The 22,105-nt window shown below is 47.5% G+C and overlaps 2 protein-coding genes across 3 annotated transcripts in view; both read left to right on the top strand.

The window, feature by feature from the left end:
* Nucleotides 1–22,105, top strand: part of CCDC33 (coiled-coil domain containing 33) — a 154,476-nt gene that overhangs the window by 102,373 nt on the left and 29,998 nt on the right. The window lies entirely within an intron of this gene.
* The window catches only part of PML (PML nuclear body scaffold), a 281,106-nt gene that overhangs the window by 258,275 nt on the left and 726 nt on the right, over nucleotides 1–22,105 (top strand). The window lies entirely within an intron of this gene.

Raw genomic sequence — 22,105 nt, 5'->3', positions numbered from 1 at the left:
CCACTCACTCAATCTACTGAACTTTTTTGCTTTGCCGCTCATTGCTGTATGCAGTTAATTTTGACCACAGCTTCATATGAAAAAAACACAATAAACGACTCGCTGCATCACGGCTGGGCATGAACCAGCTCAGCAAATGCTACGTGAGCGAGTGGCGCTCCAGCAGGGGGCCTGCAGCCTAGTGGGTGAGGAAGCCTTCTGAGTAAAGGTAAAGGACCCCTGACCGTTAAGTCCAGTTGTGGACGACTCTGGGGTTGCAGCGCTCATCTCGCTTTACTGGCCGAGGGAGCTGGCGTTTGTCTGTAGACAGGCTTTCCAGGTCATGTGTCCAGCATGACTAAGCCGCTTCTGGCAAAACCAGAGCAGCCCACGGAAACGCCGTTTACCTTCCCACCGGAGCGGTACCTATTTGTCTACTTGCACTTTGACGTGCTTTCGAACTGCTAGGTGGGCAGGAGCTGGGACCGAACAATCGCGGGGATTCAAACCGCTGACCTTATGATCAGCAAGCTCTAGGCTCAGTGGTTTAGACCACAGTGCCACCTGCGTCCCTGCCTTCTGAGTAAAAGGTAAAGGTAAAGGGACCCCTGACCATTAGGTCCGCTCGTGGCCGACTCTGGGGTTGCGGCCCTCATCTCGCTGTACTGTCCAAGGGAGCCGGTGTACAGCTTCTGGGTCATGTGGCTAGCATGACTAAGCAGCTTCTGGCAAACCAGAGCAATGCGCGGAAATGCCGTTTACCTTCCCACCGGAGCAGTACCTCTTTATCTACTTGCACTTCGTGCTTTGGAACTCCTAGGTGGGCAGGAGCAGGGACCGAACAACAGGAGCTCACCCCATGGTGGGGATTCGAACCGCCGACCTTCCAATCCGCAAGCCCTAGGCTCTGTGGTTTAACCTACAGCGCCACCCGCATCCCTGCCTTCAGAGTAGTTCAGAGCAATTGGAAAGTCGGGGTGAAAGAGATGGTTTTGTGCCCTATAAATAATAAATTATTTATACCCCACCCATCTGGCTGGGCTTCCCCAGCTACTCTGGCCGGCTTCCAACAAAATACTTAAATACGGTAATTCATCAGACATTTAAAGCTTCCCTAAACAGGGCTGCCTTCAAATGTCTTCTGAAAGTTTGGTAGTTATTTTTCTCCTTGACATCTGGTGGGAGGGCGTTCCACAGGGCGGGTGCCACCACCGAGAAGGCCCTCTGCCTGGTTCCCTGTAACTTGGCTTCTCGCAGTGAGGGAACCGCAAGAAGGCCCTCGGCGCTGGACCTCAGTGTCCGGGCAGAACACCAAGGGTGGAGACAGAATACGTATTTCTTGTTCAGTGCACACACTGTTCTAAATAAGTGTTTGTGAACTTGTGCCGTCAACCAAGCATTTTGGATCATTCCCAGTTCTGTACAAATGTTTGCTTCCACACAACAGTGTGGTGGTGCACAGTGCATTTGTATGTTTTTGTAGGCAAAGTCGTCATGTGATACACATTGTGTGGTATTACACATACACGTTTAATGTTTAAAGTGTATGGTTAGTTCAGCTTATATTTTACATATTAGTCATTAGGATCTTAACATTTTCAACAGGTATGCATATTTCCATATTTATTATTAACAAGAACACAATATTGCACATTTATTTTGTATCCCACGTAAATATTTTTAGCTGATCTGTCCTTGCTGGGGGGCCTGAAACATTTTTCACTGGGTCCAGACCTGCTCTTGGCGGCTGTGTCCTAGCCGACACAAATCTCAAGATTGCAGAGAAGTAGGATGGTTTGCAAGGCCTCAGCCACAGACCTTTTGCAAATGCCCATTGCTTTTTCCTTTTTTAGAGATATGCCTTGTACTCTGGGCATGGCAAATGAGGTTCATCATGAGCTGCAATCTTTCCTGACTCTTCCAACTTTCCTCTTGTGAGCTGAATGACACGGGAGTCCCAGGTCGCAGTTTGCATTTGTGATAGAAAACGTTGACGATCTTGCCTGCTGTTAGGAGCAAGAGACAAGAGGCAGAAGGAGAAAAGCAGCTGGTGTGCGAATCTGACTCTGGGGAGAGTTTTCACACATGTCACTCCAAGCACCTTTCAGCTGCTCTCACACTTGTCTGTTTGTATGTGTGAATGCTGGCATCGGGAGAGAGAAATTGGAATGAGCCTTTGATCAAGGTGCATTTTAGTCAGTGTAGGTTTTATTATAAAATGCATTCAACACACAACAGCAGCCACCAAGGCCCAGGACCTGAAGTTCTTATGGCCGTCACTGCTTCCAGTAGCACATTCAGCTGGTGTGTACTGATGGGTTGGAGTCTCTATAGAGGGAAAAAAGCGGGGGGAGGAGGCGGTACCAATATTCTTTGGGGGGACCCAGAAGCTTAAGAACCACAAGTAAGGAGGGGGGAAAGCAAATTCATTCCTCCCCCCAAAGTCAACGAGGACTAAGCCTACTCAACAGCCACGGAATGATGACTATCAGCTGGAAAGGGGGGGGGGATTTATGGCAAAGGAAACATATATTAGCATCAAATGTGTGCAAAAATGTATGTTTAAGCTATCAGAAAGAAAGAAAGAAAGAAAGAAAGAAAGAAAGAAAGAGAGAGAACCATAAACATATGCAGTAATGGGGTGAACATGGCTAGAGTGTGGGACGGCCTCATTCCCAGACTATACTCTGTCATTTTAACCTGTCAGTCTGCCTACCGAAGGGTTTCAACAACTTCCTCATATGGATGAGGGATGGGAGAGTACTAGTAGTTCCAGTTACTCTCAATTTCTCATTTTCCCACTCACACACTTCCCCACATCCATTTGCATTTTTTTAAAAAGTCCTCATGAAAATTCATCAGCATTTTCATGCAAATTTCGCCTAATAGGCACATTTTGCCTAATATACACGTTTTGCAAAGCAGGTTCCCCCAATATAATGCCTTTTTTTCTACGTTACCTTTTCTTTGTGAGCTTCACTAATAATGCCTCTTTATTCACGCTTAGCTACAACATAGGCTCTTTTGTACGCATTACATGGCTAGAAGACTCCACTGTAAAATTCAGAGAAGGGCCAATTTAGAAGGACGTTTCTATGTTTCAGTTTGCATGTTGTTTCGGGAAGTGTGGATTAGGCAAATTCACCTTTCACTACACACTGAATCGGCTTTCTCCCTAATTCAGATGTGTATCCATACCCTCCGAGTGTCCCGATTTTTCTGAGACTATCACAAAATTCCTAAATCATGGCTTCTGACTTGATCCTAGGTAAAGGTAAAGGGACCCCTGACCATTAGGTCCAGTCATGACCCACTCTGGGGTTGCGGCGCTCATCTCGCTTTAATGGCCGAGGGAGCCGGCATACAGCTTCCAGGTCATGTGGCCAGCATGACTAAGCCGCTTCTGGCGAACCAGAGCAGTGCACAGAAACACTGTTTACCTTCCTGCCGGAGCAGTACCTCTTTATCTACTTGCACTTTGTGCTTTGGAACTGCTAGGTTGGCAGGAGCAGGGACCGAGCAATGGGAGCTCACCCCGTTGCGGGGATTCAAACCGCCGACCTTCTGATCGGCAAGTCCTAGGCTCTGTAGTTTAACCCATGGTGCCACCCGCGCTCCCTTGACTTGATCCTAGGCAGCCTCAGTTTCCCCTGGCCAGCAGATAGGGGCTGCGGCAGCAGCTCCTGGGGTGGCAGCATTGGGAAGGAGGCAGGTGGGCTCTCGGACCCTGCTAGTGGTGTCACACCTTCTGACCCTTCCTCTTGTTGCTTTCTTCAGGCGAGGGAGAAGGGGCTTGCCCAGCCAGGGTGCCCGGTGGCCTCCCCAAGGCAAACAGAGGAATTAATGGGGGCCCAGAAGGCCTCTCCAATCCCCGCCCTGCCATATTTCCATGCAGTGTTGAAGTCACTCGAGCTGTCCTGCTCTAGGGCTGGGATCCCATCCTCTCCCCACAGCCCTGCCTTCACCCTCAACAGGTCGTTGCCGCAGCGCCCGGTCTTTGCGGCGTCCCTGGATGCCACACACACATGGTTCTGTTCTGCATGGGTGCACTGTCAGACGGAAACTGAAAACATTTGACAGGTGACATGGCCAGGCCAGCCTGGGTAAGTGGGGAGGTGTAGAGCTCTTTTATCTCAATTTCCTGAGACATTCCCCACTTTTCCTGCCTTGAGTTTCTGCCTTCGGCCTGCTTTCGGGGCAGGGCATTAGGCACTTTGGGAGTTTCCCTCCTTGCTCAAGTCACACATGTATTCTACAACGGGAGCAGACTCAGCATTCACAGGCATCAGTATTCCTGGCTCGTCTCGCACGCTCCTTAGTAACCTACTAGGGGCTTTTCCAATTTGGAAGACGGTATAGCAAGATCCTGCAAGTCTCCTGCTGGCCTTGCATGCCACTGGTGCCGCCACTCTGCCAAACTAGAGATTGTCGAGAGCGGTCCAGGCAAGAGGTTGTGAAAGTCAGGGTGGCTCCAAGATTCGGGAGGCAGGATCTTTTCTGCTTGACATCCATCTGCAGTTGTTACAGTGCCATCTAGTGCCATTTAGAATCAATGCACATGCATTCAGCAAAAAGCATGCACCTCCCTGCTCCATTCAGGCATTTGTTCTGACATGCAATGCTCGCCATGTGCAGGAGGGAGCAAGGAGAGTTGCTGCTGGCTTCATCTCCGGTCTACCGGCTTCCCATGGCCTCCCACTGCGGTTGGCCGCTGTGAGAACAGGAGGTTGGACTAGGTGGGCCACTGACCTGATCCAGCCCAGCCAGGCTCTTCTTATCCTCCCTGTATTTTCCTGACAAAACGCATTTGTCATGCTTCAGTTCTGTGCTTTTATGTGTGATTGAAGAGGCTTGTTACTGGGGATTTTGACCCCCTTCCAGCTCTAATCATTCCTATTGTCGCTCTGAGCTGGAATTGGCTCCTGTTTCAGGGCCAGAGCAACCGAGCAAAGCCCATTTTGGCGAGGAGGACAATGGAAGCTGATGCATTTCGTGGTGCTGGATTGCACCAATCTTTTTCCAAGCTTCTCTGCGTTACAGCCCTTAATCCTCTGCGATTAGCTGCCACCTGCCGCAAGGCTTGTTATTACCAAGGTAGAATTTTGAGGCTGATCCCTTTTTGCTGGCTTTCGATAAATGGCACTTTGAAGAGGGGTGCCTGAGTAAGACGATCTGGGAGGAGAGTCAGAGAAAGGGGGATGGGGGAAGGCTGCAAACCCCTCAGACTGAGGGGTAGGTGTCATTAAGGCTGTCATTCTGTGGGCAAGAATCTGTGTTGCAGGGCTTGGACTTGATGACCCTCATGATTATTTCCAGCTCTTCTATCTATGATTCTATGCGTCTTTGCTGAGTCAGACCATTGGCTGGCATCCATTTGTCTTGGGAGACAACAGAGGAGTGCGCCTTTTGAAGTGAGGTCAGGCTGTTGGAAGTTTGCAGTACCTGCCATGGTTGCAAAGCTCTGCACTCCTTCCATTTCTCCTCTGGCCACTGCTAGGGGTACATGACTGCCTATCTCTATGCACTGTGGTCATCTGCAAGGGATTCCCACATTGCAGGGTTGATGTTGCCAGCCTTCATGTCATGGTTGCAGACATCCTTGTAGCACAGAATCAGCCTGCCAATTTGCCCCGTAGAGAACTTTATTGGGAATCCTGCCATCTTCCATTCTGTTGACGTGACCAAGCCAGCGTAGAAGACGCTGAGACAGGAGTGCAAACACCCTGGTCATGTGGGTTTAGAACAGGGGTCAGCAACCTTCTTCAGCCATGGGCCGGTCCACCGTCCCTCAGACCATGTGGTGGGCCAGACTATATTTTTTTGGGGGGGGGATGAACGAATTCCTATGCCCCACAAATAACTCAGGGATGCACTTTAAATAAAAGCACACATTCTTCTCATGTAAAAACACCAGGCAGGCCCCACAAATAACCCAGAGATGCATTTTAAATAAAAGGACACATTCTACTCATGTAAAAACATGCTGATTCCCCGACCGTCCATGGGCTGGATTGAGTAGGCGATTGGGCCGCATCCGGCCCCCGGGCCTTAGGTTGCCTTCCCCTGGTTTAGAAGAGCACATCTTTGTTTTGACTTCTTTCCCGCCATGTGATACCCAAAATCCTCCTGACACAGAGCATGTGGAAGGCATTGAGGCATCGCTCATGACGGTTGTACGTTGCCCATGACTCACTCCCATAGAGCAGCGTGTTCAATGCGTAAGCCTAGTAGACCTTCATCTTGGTATTGGCTGTTGGCATCACATTTTCCCATACCTTTTTGGAGAGGTGATTGCCAAAACTGCCTTACCAATATGCTTGTCCAACTCAGCGATGGTGGAGAGATTGCTGGTTATGCTGGGACCCAGGTAGAGAGAATTGTCTACCACCTCAAACATGTGGTCACCAGTGCTGATGCGTGGAGTGCTGGCGACGTCTTGACCCAAAATGTTGGCCATTGTCAGGCTGATGGTAAGGCCAAACTCCCCGTAGGCTTAGCAAAACAGCTGATGAGTCTCCGCAGTGATGAATCTTGGAGTGTGCTGTCAAGGCTGCATCATCTGCAAACAACATCTCTTGGATACGGATCTGCCACACTTTTATCTTGGTGCAGAGACGTGCCAGGTTGAACAGACCCCCATCACTCTTCAAAGGAAAGTACACACCATCTTCAGTTGAGTTGAACGCATAGGAGAGCAACGGGGAGAAGAATATACCAATGGGTGTTGCAGCGAGAACACGGCCCTGTTTCATTCTGCTCTTTATAGGGATGGTGTCTTGAGGAGGAGCCATCATATTGGACAGTGCCTTACATGTTCTCATGGAAAGACACAATCGCCTAACTCAATATTGTCTACAGGCAGAGTGACTTGCTAGGGTTTCACACAGAGGTATTTATTTCCTGGAGATGCCAGATATTGAACCTGGGACCAGAAGCTGCTTCATGCCCAGTTATGCTCTAAGCTCATCTAGCTCAGTGTTGCCTACACTGACTAGCAGCTGCTGTCTAGGATGTCAGGCAGGGATCTTCCCTGCTCAACCAGAGAAGCATAATAATAATAATAATAATAATAATAATAATTAATAATAATTTATTATTTACACCCCACCCATGTGGCTGGGTTTCCCCAGCCGCTCTGGGCGGCTTCCAACAGAACACTAAAATACAATAACCTATTAAACATTAAAAGCTTCCCTAAACAGGGCTACCTTCAGATATCTTCTAAAAGTCTGGTAGTTGTTTTTCTCTTTGACATCTGGTGGAAGGGTGTTCCACAGTGCGGTGCCACTACCGAGAAGGCCCTCTGCCTGGTTCCCTGTAACTTGGCTTCTAGCAGTGAGGGAACCGCCAGAAGGCCCTCGGCGCTGGACCTCAGTGTCTGGGCTGAACGATAGGCGTGGAAACGCTCCTTCAGGTATACTGGACCGAGGCTGTTTAGGGCTTTAAAGGTCAGCACCAACAATTTGAATTGTGCTCAGAAACGTACTAGAATGCAGATCTCTCAGGACCAGTGTTATGTCGTCTCGGCGGCTACTCCCAGTCACCCGTCTAGCTGCCGCATTCTGGATTAGTTGTAGTTTCCGGGTAGCCTTCAAAGGTAGCCCCACATAGAGCGCATTGCATTAGTCCAAGCGGGAGATAACCAGAGCATGCACCACTCTTCTGAGACAGTCCACGGGCAGGTAGGGTCTCAGCCTGTGTACCAGATGGAGCTGATAAACAGCTGCCCTGGACACAGAATAGATCTGTGCCTCCATGGACAGCTGTGAGTCCAAAATGACTCCCAGGCTGCGCACCTGGTCCTTCAGCGGCACAGTTACCCCATTCAAGACCAGGGGGTCCCCCACACCCACCCGCCCCTGTACTTCTGTCTTGTCAGGATTCAACCTCAATCTATTAGCCACCATCCATCCTCCAACTGCCTCCAGTCACTCACACAGGACCTTCACCGCCTTCACTGGTTCTGATGTGAAAGAGAGGTAGAGCTGGGACATCAACAGTATCTGCTTTAGAAACCAAGCTTGCTGGATTCATCCACCGTCCTGCGATGATGATGATGATGATTTATTTCTACCCCACCCATCTGGCTGGGCTTCCCCAGCCACTCTGGGCGGCTTCCAACAAAATATTAAAATACTGTAATGCATCAGACATTAAAAGCTTCCCTAAAGAGGGCTGCCTTCAGATGTCTTCTAAAAGTCTGGTAGTTGTTGTTCTCTTTGACATCTGGTGGGAGGGTGTTCCACAGGGCAGGAGCCACCACCGAGAAGGCCCTCTTCCTGGTTCCCTATAACTTGACTTCTTGCAGTGAGGGAACCGCCGGAAGGCCCTCGGTGCTGGACCTCAGCATCCGGGCAGAACGATGGGGATGGAGACGCTCCTTCAATGGCTTTAAAGCAGGTTTCACAAATTCATGGAGGATGGGGCTAATGCTGGCTCTTGGGCATGATAGCCCTGCTTTGCCTCCACAGTTGGGGGCAGAAATGTTTCTGAATGTCAGTTGCTGGAAGCTACAGGAGAGAAGAGGGCTCTGGTGCTTGAAACCTGCTAGCGGGCATCCCTTTCAGGCATCTGCTTGGCCACTGTGAGAAGGAAATGCTAGATTAGGTGGGCCATTGGCCTGATCCAGCAGGCTGTTCTTATGGAAGAGGGCTCTCGTGCGCTAATCCTGCTTGCTGGTTTCCCACAGGCATCTGGTTGGCCACTGTGGGAACAGAGTGCTGGACTAGAAGAGCCTTTCAACAGCTTTCAATTCATATATTAGCTCAGGAAGTTTGGACTGGGTTCATCCAGCAGGCTATGTTCTTTTCTTCTCAAGCACTTTATACCTATTTGGGAACAAAGATGATGATGATGATATTTGATTTATATCCCGCCCTCCCCAACCGAAGCCGGGCTCAGGGCGGCTAACGACAGTAAAGGAATACAGCAGTCTAAAATCAATTCATTATAAAATCAGTTCAAATCAAATTAATGGCAACCATTGGGCTAGAGTTCTGTGAGGATTACCAAAGGAGGAGGTCAGACTGTGCCTTGGCCAAAGGCCTGGTGGAACAGCTCTGTCGTGCAGGCCCTGCAGAAAGATGTCAAGTCCCGCAGGGCCCTAGTCTCTTGTGACAGAGCGTTCCACCAGATCGGGGCCATGGCCGAAAAAGCCCTGGCTCTGGTTGAGGCCAGCCTAACATCCCTGTGGCCCGGGACCTCCAATATGTTTTTGTTTGAAGACCGTAAGGTCCTCTGTGGGACATACCAGGAAAGGTGGTCCCGTAGGTACGAGGGTCCTAGGCCGTATAGGGCTTTAAAGGTTAAAACCAGCACCTTAAACCTGATCCTGTACTCCACCGGGAGCCAGTGGGTGAATGTGATCCCACAGCAAGGACCCCGTAAGGAGTCTCGCTGCGGCATTCTGCACCCGCTGGAGTTTCTGGGTCAGTCTCAAGGGCAGCCCCACGTAGAGCGAGTTACAATAATCCAGATGAGACTTGGATTTTGCAGATTCCCCATGTATTCCTATGAACTTTGTTGCATATGCTCTCATTCTTCAAGAGCCTGCCTTGGAAATTTGCGGGAGGGGGAGAGAACGGGTCCAGACCACTTCTGGTAGATGTAACTGAGCTGTTGTGCAGCATGGACTAGAAACCGGCTGAGTCCTGCCTAGGCAGCAGAGTGCTGCAAAACCTCGTTGTTGCACTTGTCATGGAACAGTTGATTGGTGCCTGATTTACTGCTAATTCTGTAAGCCAAACAGACCTTTTTAAGTGCTAATTAACAGCCCAAACGAAAGGAGCTCATTAGACGTTGTTGTAGCTAGCTCGCTAACAAGCCCAAATTATTTTGTGCTAATTAGAATTCTGAGCCAAGCAGGGTCTGCCAGCCAAACTGAATCAGACAGAATATGAGCAGAATATGGTGTATGTGAGAAATGTCATATCTTGGCATATTGAATGGTGAGGGGGAGAGAGAGGGGGAGATATCTTTATTTCCTTTTTGCGTCATTAACCCCCAATGGCATATCGGCATTATCAGTGTTGAATGAAGCATATCCCAGCCTTGTAGTACAAGCTGACCTTATGCTCTTTGAGTAAATGGACAGACTGCCCACCTTGGGCCAGTAAATAAAACCTGCAAAGTCACTGTCATTAAAATATGTAGGCTCAGTAAACAACTTTCAAGGATGAGAGAAAAGGTGGTTGTTGTTGTTGTTGTTGATTAAATTTGTATTCCGCCCTTCATCCGCAGATCTCAGGGTGGTTCGTGACATTAAATAACAGTATAAAAACCACAAAATACATAATAAAAATAAGAACAACAAGCCAATAATCCCCCCTCCCACAACACATTGGAAAGGGCATTGGACGTGAATCAGCCAAAGGCCTGGTTGAAGAGGAACGTTTTTGCCTGGTGCCTAAATGTATATAATGAAGGCACCAACTGAACATCCCTGGGGAGACAGCATTCCACAAACAGGGAGCCACTGCAGAAAAGACCCATTTTTGAGTTGCCACCCTCTGGACCTCTTGTTGAGGTTGAGAAGCCCATAAAGAAGGGCCTCAGATGATGATTGCAGAGTCCGGGTTGGTTTATATGGGAAGAGGCAGTCCTTGAAGTATTGTTTAAGGCTTTATAGGTCAAAAGCAGCACTTTGAATTGGGCCCAGAAGCTAATTGGCAGCCAGTGCAGTTGGACCAGGATTGGTGCAACCTGGCCGCCAAATTCTGCACCAGCTGAAGCTTCCAAACCATCTTCAGAGGCAGCCATACATATAACGTATTGCAGCAATCCAACCTATTGGTTACCAGAGCATAGACAACAGACGTTAGGCTATCCCTGTTTAGATAGGGGGGCATCTGGGCCACCAAATGAAGCTGATGGAAGGCACTCTGAGGCCACCTAAGCCTCAAGTGACGGCAAAGGATCCAGAAGATCCAGCTGCATACCCACTCCTTCAGAGGGAGTGTAATCCCATTAAGAGCAGGCAACCTCCTAGCCACCCAGTGCCTCAGTGACGAATACCATCATTCCGGACAACCAAAGCAGTTTGTGTGCCAAAACTGGGCCTAAACACCGATTGAAATGGATCTAGAAAATCAGTTTCTTCCAAGAGTGCCTGGATCTGGTCCGAGACCACCCGCTCAAGAACCTTGCCCAGGGAGAGAAAAGCAACTGACTAGCAGCTACTTTTCTGAGTCCAGGGATGGTTTCTTGAGAAGTGGTTTCACCACTGCCTCCTCCAAGCAGGCAGGGACCGCCGTCTCTCGCAAGGAGGCATAAACCACTTCCCTGGTCCAGCCAGCTGTCCCCTTCTTGCTAGTTTTTATCAGCCGAGAGGGACAAGGGACCGATCCAAGCACTTTATCCTCATCCTTGAGTCTTGGATGAACTGAAATTCATCCAACACAACAGGGCAAGACAGTGCTCTGTACACCCCATGAGATTAATCCGCTATAACAGCAGAGTCAAGATCTCTGTGGGAGCAAGCGATTTTATGCTCAAAATGCTTTGCAAACAAGTCACAGTGAGCTGCCAGCTGTTCGGTCACCCCCTTTGGGCCGGCCTGTAAAAAGCCCAGCACTGCCTAGGAAGAACTCCGCCGGACAACGAAATGAGAATGCAAATGTAGCAAAGAAGGTATACTTTATTGCCTTCACTGCCACTAGGTAGGTTTGATGATGTCCCATTGCATTCAACCAGAACTTTCCTTCACCTGCGTTTGAGCTGTCTCCAAACTTGTTTCCTTGCCCTAAGCTCTGGAGTATACCGGGGAGCCTAATGGGCTCCACAAAGTGAGAGAGGGCACTCCGGAGTGATCGTGGCAACTGCCCAAGCAATTTGGATCTTCCAGAGGTCTGGCAGGGCTTCAGCAGGAGTGCCAGCCATATCATCCAGAAAATCCCCCACAACTGTCTGGAAACCCATTGGACCCATCAGCCTCAGAGGACGGACCATCCTCAAAAATCCCCTGCCTCTGCAGAAGGGAAAAGGTGCTGAAAGCCTACATCTCAACAGGAAGCTTTGGGAAGAAAATTCCTGGCTATATAAAAGTAAACCAGAGTAAGGCATGTGGGAGAGATTTGGAGGAGGCGGAGAGTGCCATATAGATCTTAAAATGCCGGATGTGATGGACTCTTGCAATTGGCCTTGACCAAATGCAACAGCAAATAATTAATAATAATAATAATAATAATATAAAGGCAATGCGATTCTTGGCTGCATCAACAAAAATCAAGTGTCCAGATCAAGGGAAGTAATAGTACTGCAATATTCTGCCTAGTTTGGACCCCACCTGGAGTCCGGGGCTCTGTTCTGGACATCACAGCTTAAGAAGGATATTGACATGCACAGAGGAGGGCGACCAAGTTGCAGGAGGGTCTGGAAACCAAGCTTTATGGGGAACGGTTGAGGGAGTTGGCCATTTTTAGCCTGGAGAAGAGAAGACAGGTGATATGATGGCCACCTTCTGAACTCTGGGAAGCCAAGACTGTTATTTTTAGGCATTTTATTAAATTTATCCATATAACCCAAGTGACAAAATAGAATTTCATGAGATTTTAAAACTAAACCAAGGCTGCAATGGGATGGTACATTCACAAGAAGAAATGATAAAGCTGGCTATCGGGATGTTTGAGGTGAGATGTATGGAAGTGAGAGCTGGACCATAAAGAAGGCTGATCGCCGAAGTATTGATGCTTTTGAATTCTGGTGCTGGAGGAGACTCTTGAGAGTCCCATGGACTGCAAGAAGATCAAACCTATCCATTCTGGAGGAAATCAGCCCTGAGTGCTCACTGGAAGAACAGATCCTGAAGCTGAGACTCCAAGACTTTGGCCACCTCATGAGAAGAGAAGACTCCTTGGGAAAGACCCTGATGTTGGAAAAGATGGAGGGCACAAGGAGAAGGGGATGACGGAGGACGAGATGGTGGGACAGTGTTCTCGAAGCTACCAGCATGAGTTTGACCAAACTGCAGGAGGCAGTGGAAGTCTGGAGTGCCTGGCGTGCTCTGGTCCATGGGGTCACGAAGCGTCGGACACGACTAAATGACTAAACAACAAAACAGACAGGCAAGTGGAGAGCACTATTGTAAGAAATGAAAAGGGCAAGTATGGTGCACATGACTTACAAGGTATACAGAAACATATGACTTAAACCATCAGAGGCCCAAGGACTACCAAGAATAAAAGACTCTATATTACAACCATAGCATTTTCCAACCAGTTATAAGTTATTTATCCCAATTTTTTTGAGCGACTTGTGGAAGAGATAAATTGTGTTTTTTATGTATTCAATAAAATTCCACAAAAGAGGTTGCCTTTTTCTTTCTTTCATAAAAACAGATGCACCAGTTAAGTTGTTCATGTAATGCAGGTTTCCATATGTTGCTGCACCATAATGAGGTGTTAATTCCAGACAGTGTTTTCCATGGAAGCCATGACTGTGAAAAGTGGCTCACCACACCCTGTTTCAATGCTAAGAAAGTTCTTAGGCAAAAGTATGCAAAGTCGTGTGGTAAAAAGCGCTAGGTAGTGCATTTTGCGCCTCAAACTATCCTTTTGAAGGTTTGGTCTTCTTTTATCTTCGCTCGTGCTTTATACCTCTTTTGCTCTTATTATTTGGGCCGCGGTCTTTGAGCCTGACGTCTGAGCCTGCGACACGCGTCTTTGAACATGTTTGGTCGGAGGCCGTGGGAAGCCTCTTGATGACTTTCATCTCTCCCAGTGTTCCAGCCCTTTGAGAAAAGGGAATGGGGAGGGACGTGGGGAGGTTGCGGGGAAATCGGAGTGTTTGTGTGACACCGCCCAGGATGGATGGCTGCCTCCCCTGCCTTATCTCAGAGGAACAGGCTGAGCAAAGCCAACCCCAGCCAGATAGAGCTTGTCTCTTCAGAGGGTTTACTAGTGTAATCCAATGGCTTTTATTCTGTTGCTGGATATACTATCTGCCTTCGGCAGCTGGATCTGTAGCGTGGCAGCGATGACCATCTCTTTGCCCTCCCTCAAAACCACCCGTTTTGAATGGGGCAGCTCGGAGTGAAGCTGTGTCTCTATTAAGCCAGCCTCAGCCGAGATCAAATGCTTTCCGATACAATCCAATTAACTCTCAAATTGAATAGCAATGCGGAGGATAATATACCGTTCTCATCCCTGGCATGAATTTTCCTCTCCTTCCTCCTTCCAGCTCCCATTACAAGACGGCAGGCCATCTTGCCTCACAGTAGATGAAGGCAAATAGCTTCTGAGTTCACCGCCAGTTTAACCAGATAAAGGGCAATTAATTCCCAATGACGCCACCCAGGTGCAGGACAGGAGATGAGATTGATCATTTGGAAGGAATGTGTGTTGGAAATAAATACAGGGGGGGGGAGGGTGGCTGATTTTAACTTTCAGAAGGGCCTCCTGGGGGTGTCCCTCTGCCACCGCTCAGTCTCACATGCTCAGTGTTGTCTTTCTCCCACTGATATTGCAAGGCCACCCTCCAGATCAGGATTTGACCCATGAAATCTTTGCTTGATTTGAGGCACCGAAACCGTAAGTTAAGATGAGTTGGTTTTCGCAAAATGGGATCTCTCTTCCACGCATTCACAAGGAAGGAGGTTCCAACGCAACCTTGGGAAGAACTTTCTGACTGTGAAGGGCCGTTTGATGGTGGGACAGACTCCCTCAGAAGTGGTAGACTCTCATTCTTTGGAGGCTTTAAAAGTAAGTCAGTGGAGCACTGCGGTGGAAGGCCTTCGCTCAGGTGTGTGATCTGATGCCCAACACTGAAAATAGATAAGAACATGAGAAGAGCCCTGCTTAATGGTGGAGGCAGGGCACAGCCATCGTGGCTAGGAGCCATCACCAGTTCTCTGCTCCTTCCTGAATTTCTTCAGTCCTTTTTTAAAGCCAAGCTGGTGGCCATTGCTGCCTCCTGCTGGAGGAAGTTCCATTGTTCTTGAGTTGTGGACTTTCATTTATCAGTCCTGAATTTTCCTACACTTCACTGGAAGTCCATGAGTCCTAACTGGTAATTGCGAGCTTTTTCCAATTAAATTAACTTAATGTATTTAAATAGTCATTGAATTTTGTCCATTCTTCCTGGTACTCCTCCTCATTCTGGTCGCGGACTCTTCCAGTCAGGTCAGCTAGCTCCGAAAAGTCCATCATCTTCATCTGCCATTCTTCCACAGTTGGTAGTTCTGTGTTTTCCACTTCTTAGCTAGTAATATTCGAGCAGCAGTTGTGGCATATAAAAATAATTTAACATCTTTCTTGGGCAATTCCAAACCTTTCTTTGTGGACTTTCTTTGATCAGACCTGAATTTTCCTACACTCCGCTTCATTGGAAGTCCCTGAGTCCCAATGTTATGGCACTCTGACCATTACACCACCACTGTCAATATGGTGTTAGAACATCTGGCCTGGAACTTCTGTAATGTCTGCTTTGAGGGTGGGGGCATATTGAGCACCAGAGTCAAGTGACTCCACTAGCTGAGAGATCTATGGCAATCCTGTGGGAAATCAGAAGGGATAAAGCCAAACAGAGGAGCCCCAGGGGAATGCAAACATCAGTGATCCTCAGTACAATTAAGATATCAGGATTAGGAAAATGGGCTCAAAGAAGTCTCTTTAACAATGGCATGCAGGAGAGCAATGCAGACAGAGGATGTATTAAATAAGAAAACAGACAGGGACATCATAGATGCAAGGTTATCAGTGGCTCATCTGCTGGCAAGGACTGCATCAATTGGACCTGCCAACAGCTGATGGATTAAAACCTGGGCTGTGGGACCTAAACAAGGTGATAAGCTCAGCAGACAGAATCTTGTGCATTGATAGCAAAGTTGCTTATTCTGAGTGGAGCCCAACTGGCATCACCTATGCACAAAGGGGGGTAACAGCAGGCTTCTGCAGAAGCACAAAAAAGCATTTTGTAAGGTGTGGGAGAAATGGGGCAGGGGGCATAATAAATCTCTCAGAAAGCCCGATGAGAACTGAGCGTCCTCAACAATATATGGAGTGCTGCAGATTCCCCCGGTCTTCTCTTACATTGTGGAAGTTGTTGTATAGCTTAATCACACGGGGTTGTATTTTAATTGTTGTCATAAGGTGCTCTGAGCAATGTGTTACTGCTGTAAGCCGCTTTGATATTCCCTTTTTTGGCATTTTATTAATTTTTATTTATTTTGTAAAAGGTATGCACCTCTTGATTGTAAAACAAGCCTCAAAGAGGTTTACAAAAAGAGAAAAAAACAAGAAATCACATCAATACTTTAAAACATACAAAAAACAAAAAAAAACCACTAAAACACATTAAAATTCACATCAGTATTTCTAAGCATCTGCACTGGCCTGCCAAAAGAAGAACATTTTTAGCAGGCACCAGAAAGGGTGCGATGCGCTCCTGGGTCCGATGCTCTTTGTTTTTAAAGGTGTTTCTGATGACGTTCCCAGCCTTGGAGAACCCAGGACAGGGATTCTGTGGACAGGAGGCAACAGAGAAGGGCTTTTGTAGAACGCCAAGAACATCAGCAAGGCAAGCGGCAATAGCCCTCCTGCAAGACATGAGTGCGTGCTGCAGATAACAGCAATGCCTGAGCACAGCCTGGTAGAATCATTTACATAGGAAGGCCTTGGGCTACAGAGCAGCATCTGTAAATCTTGTGTCTCCGTGACCTCTAGTTACTGACACTCTTTGCTCTTCTCCAGGGAGACATAGACCATAATTGCTTTGGAATGAGGGCCAGCCATTAAGACTGACCCAGCTGCCCTTTCTTTCGCCCTGATTCCAGGGCCAACTTGAAGCAAACAAACTATTTCAATCGCTAGAAACCACAGGAAGGGAGATGGCTCTTGTGCTCCAGCCTTCTTGCAGGATTCCCATAATGGGCATCTGCTTGGCCGCTGGGAGGACAAGGTGGAATCTAAGCACATATAAAAAATGTTGTGAATATGCTTTTTTGAAAAAAGTTTTGAAAAATATATTGAATTTGTCATAGCTCACCATTGCCATCTAGTGTCGCATTTGTATAAAGCACTTTACAACACACAACGCTTTATTTGCAGCTGTATAGCTGGGTAACAAGATGCTGGACTCAAGGGGCCTCATCCAGCAGGGCTCTTCTTAGGTGCTTATGTGTTTTTAGGGATGAGGATCTGGGAGACCAGGGTTGAAATCCCGGCTTGGCCATGAAGTTCCCTGGGTGGGCTTGGGCCAGGCACTGCCTCGAAGGCTAACTTACCTCGCAGGGTTGTTGTGAGGATTATCTGAGAAAGAGGAGAACCATGCAGGCCTTTGTGCTTTGTTTGTACAGTGGTACCTCGGGTTAAGAACTTACCGTATTTTTCGTCCTATAGGGTGCGCCGGCCCATAGGAAGCACATCAGGTTTTTTTGGGGGGGGGTGAATAAAAAAAAAAATTTCCCCCAGCCGCGGCTGCCACCCCAAGCCTTGCACACGCCTGCCCGAAGGACAGGGCACCCTCCGGAGGGCTCCGCGTGCTTCGGGCTGCAGGCTGCCGCCCCAAGTCCCGTGCGCCCGGCGGGACCTCCCGCCGGGCACGCAAGGCTTGCAGGCACTCGCCCGAAGCACGGGGAACCCTCCGGAGGGCTCCCTGTGCTTCGGGCAACAGGCTGCCGCCCCAAGCCTTGCGCGCTCAGCGGGAGCTCCTGCCGGGCACGCAAGGCTTGCGGACACTCGCCGGGGCTGCAGGTTTGCAGCTGGGCCCATGAGATCATGCAAAACAGTTTCTTTGCAGACATGGCAAGATTAATAGATTCCAACATCTGAAGCTCATCACAGGCATCAAAGACTCCCCAAGCAATTTGTAAAATAAATAAATAAGTGTGCAGGAGAAAACACTGAACGAATATATATATATGGTGAATGAGAGAGAGGAAAAGAGGGAGATCATACAGGGAAATTTCTCTTTGCTAGCATATGAAAGACATACAAAATTACTAAAGGGAAAGGAAGCTGTGGGAATATATATATTTAGAATCTAAATAAACCTCAGGCTGACAGGAAATGCGAAGCTTTTAACTTTCTTGTAGTCATTAATAAGGAATTTCTCATCATCACCCTTCCCTCACCTGGCTGTTGGTGAGAAGGAAAAGGGCCAGAGGTGTGTGAAAGAGAGCTAGAAGCAGACAGAAGCCTTTTTTATATATAATAATTTTTTATTAAAGCAGACAGAAGCCTGAGTGGGAGACGCATGCTTGATTTCTGCTTGAATCCAAGGCTGTGGCTATGGAAGAAGCAAGACCTTCTTGCGGGGTTAATGCTGGGAGCCCCTCCAGCACAGCTCAGCTGTATATATGTGCAAATAAACCATATATCCTAAAGAGACATAGCAGTCTCCACTGTCCCTCATTCCAAGGAAACTGAACTCTGGGTAAATGCCTGGAACACCAGGAATCTCACTTCACTCATAGATTGTGGTGGCATGCAACACTGGTGTCAAAAGTGGGGTTCATTTTTCCTGGAGGAGGACCTGTGTGCCTGAGTCAAGGTGAAGGGAGGAACAGGTATACCTCTAGAGCAGTTCACATTGATGCTCCAGCAGCAAAGCTGGGAACAAATGGAGCAGCAAGGCCAGTCGGATCAACTGCTGGACAAACTGGATCAACAGCAGACAGAGACAGTGGTTCGATAAAGTGGAGCAGCTGCAAGCAGAGTGTGGGAGAAGCCTTCTTGGAGAAAAAAGTCAGAGACCTGCCTGATGAGATGCTAGGTAAAGGTAAAGGGACCCCTGACCATTAGGTCCAGTTGCGGACGACTCTGGGGTACAGCGCTCATCTCGCTTTATTGGCCGAGGGAGCCGGCGAAAAGCTTCCAGGTCATGTGGCCAGCATGACTAAGCCGCTTCTGGCGAACCAGAGCAGTGCAGAGAAACACTGTTTACCTTCCCGCCAGAGCGGTACCTATTTATCTACTAGCACTTTGACGTGCTTTCGAACTGCTAGGTTGGCAGGAGCAGGGACCGATCAATGGGAGCTCACTCCGTCATGGGGATTTGAACCGCCGACCTTCTGATCAGCAAGCCCTAGGCTCTCTGGTTTAACCCACAGCGCCACCCATATCCCAGGATGAGATGATACATGGGGCCTAAAGTGATCCAGGAACCCAGCTGTAAGGCAACCAGATAGAAGGGATGGCTGAAGAGATTCAGTAGCTGAAGGCAAGGGGGAAGACGACGCCTTGGAGAAAAGTGAGCTGGCTGGAGCTGAGGATCTGCTTCTGAGTGATTTCTCCACCAGGTCCCTGGGAGCCTGCTGTGGAAGAAGGAGTACAGGATGAAAGGCCAATGAAGGAGGAGGAGAGCCAACTGCAATGACTTTAACTTAGTGGCACATTGGATACAACCCAAGATTTTGCGTGTGTACTGGGGAGAGGCGAACGTTGGTACTTACCGTGATAAGTTCCTTCTCTGTAGGGAGAAGTATGATCCTGTGTGGGTTGCCACTGCCCATCTCACCACTGGCAGGAAGTAACTGGTTTGTTGGTTTGTTTGTGGGGGGTTTTAGAGTATACCTGGGGCAGGGACAACCCCTTTATCTCCAGTTCAATTTGTGCTTAAGCAGGTAACTGTACAGTCAGGAATAAACAACTAACAGACTAAAAAAGAAGGAAACCAAATAGCTTGGAGCAGGAAATTCAGCAGTCCCAGTGGGACATGCCTCTCTGTTGCCTGGACTCCCGTCCCAAGCTTGCCGTGTAGATAGGACTGGTGAAGAGGAGAAGGGGGATGCCGTCGCCGCCACCAGTATGTGCTAAAGAGCAAGAGGGACGGGGAGATAGGAGGTCCCTGAACATTGTGGGGAGGTACGTCTGGCCCCCTGGGCAACCCTCCATGCTGTGTGTTTTATTTATTTATATATATATATATATATATATATATATATATATATATATATATATGCAGGTTTTGGTGTCCTCGGGTGTCTTCCCGTGTAAAAGTTGGGGTGTCTAGGCGACGTTTCGACGAGGTCTCACTCGTCATCTTCAGGCTGGTGCTTTCGGCTTCTTGTTACTGGAACAGAGCAGGATCTCAGTGTTTGAGTTCCTATAAATACTGTAGAGGGGGTGTGGTGTATAGCCTCCAATGTTCTGGGCAGAGAGGAAGTTCCCAGGCTAGTGTGCCTTTTCTTCTTTTGTTCCTTAATTACTTGAGAGATATCTTGAGTGATTTCTTGAGTGATATCCTGAGTACCACTTAGGTGGGTCATTAGGTGTGGATAAAATCCAGTTGGAAAGGATAAAATCCAGTTGGAAAACCAAGGGATCTATGAAATACCCTGCAAAGTCTGCCCAGCCACGTACATTGGACAAACAAACAGACGAATAAATGCACGTATCGCAGAACACAAGAATGCCGTCAAAAAAGAAGAAAAAACTTCCTCTCTTTTCCAACACATGAAAGAAACAGGACACGAAATTAATTTTGCAGATTCCAAATTGCTCTTTAACACGGAACATCACCACAAGAGAATAATCATGGAAGCCATCGAGATAGAGAAACACCCTCACAACATGAACAAGCGTGACGACACATCCCGCTTGCCAGACATCTGGAAATTAGCCCTCCCCACAAAAACTGACACCAGATCCAGAGGCACACAGAACGCCAACACCAATCAACCACACCAGACCCAAACCCAGACCCTCTCCACAGATGAATTACAGACACCATCCAGTAGCCAATCCATGGTGGCACCTCCGGATGCTGCACCCCCCTGCAATCCCTACACAGATCTGGCTGACACAAGCCACAAAACCACAGCTCGCCCCTATACACGAAGCCAAGCCAGAGCACAACTAAGTACAGTACAGCCATCTTCTCAGGAAAACTCTTCACAAAGTTCAAGAGGTCAAGACACAAAGACTTTAACAACTAATCCACACCTAATGACCCACCTAAGTGGTACTCAGGATATCACTCAAGAAATCACTCAAGATATCTCTCAAGTAATTAAGGAACAAAAGAAGAAAAGGCACACTAGCCTGGGAACTTCCTCTCTGCCCAGAACATTGGAGGCTATACACCACACCCCCTCTACAGTATTTATAGGAACTCAAACACTGAGATCCTGCTCTGTTCCAGTAACAAGAAGCCGAAAGCACCAGCCTGAAGATGACGAGTGAGACCTCGTCGAAACGTCGCCTAGACACCCCAACTTTTACACGGGAAGACACCCGAGGACACCAAAACCTGCATTCCTGTACCCGTGAAAATCTACGAAAGCATATATATATATATATATATATATATATATATATATATATATATAAAATATAATATTTATTAAAGTTTCAAAGAGATTACAAAAATGAAAAAAGAGAAAAAGAAAACAAAAAGAAATACAAAATACAAAAAAGAATAAAAAAACAATTAAAAACATTTCAATCTTTCCATGTCTTGTCTTTCATTTACTTATTTCCCTGACCTCCTCACACCTCCCTCTTTTGTATTCTAGTTCAATAGTTGTTTCAGCAAGTTCTTACACTTTTTGCATTTATCTTGATACTTTATCATAATAAATTATAATTTTACATTTTTACATGTTAACAATCCATTTTTACGTACCCCTTAACAGCATTATTGCTAAAACCACTTAACTTCTTGGGCATGTCCACCAAAGGTGAAAGAATGTACCTTCATTTTCTTTACATTTCCAACATTTATTATTGGGCAAATGATATATTTTTGCAAGCTTGACTGGAGTCATGTACCACCTGTATATCATTTTCATAATATTCTCTCTTAAGGCATTACATGCCATAAATTTCATACCTGTGGTCCATAACTGTTCCCAGTCAGCAAACATAATGTTGTGTCCAACATCTTGTGCCCATTTTATCATAGCAGATTTCACCATTTCATCCTGAGTATTCCATTTCAACAGCAATATTTTTGTAGATAAATCTTGAATTTCTTCCAGTCTTCTTCTACCGTCTCCTCTCCCAGGTCTTGGTTCCTACTCTTTTAGTAGGAATGTGCCAACTATAAGAGTGTTTGGTCATATCAATCACAAATCACCCCAAGCAGAAGCTGGAGGGGCCCACCTCATCCCTGGCAACACATAGTTTATAAGTCAGTTTTTTGGAAATGGTAATAAGCAGGATTTCCTAAAACCCTCAATCCAGAGAAC

The sequence above is a fragment of the Podarcis erhardii genome (assembly GCF_964252035.2).
Source record: "Podarcis erhardii genome assembly, chromosome: 9".
NCBI lineage: Eukaryota > Metazoa > Chordata > Lepidosauria > Squamata > Lacertidae > Podarcis > Podarcis erhardii.
Note: the sequence above shows the minus strand (reverse complement) of the source record. Positions and strands in the feature narration are given on the sequence as shown.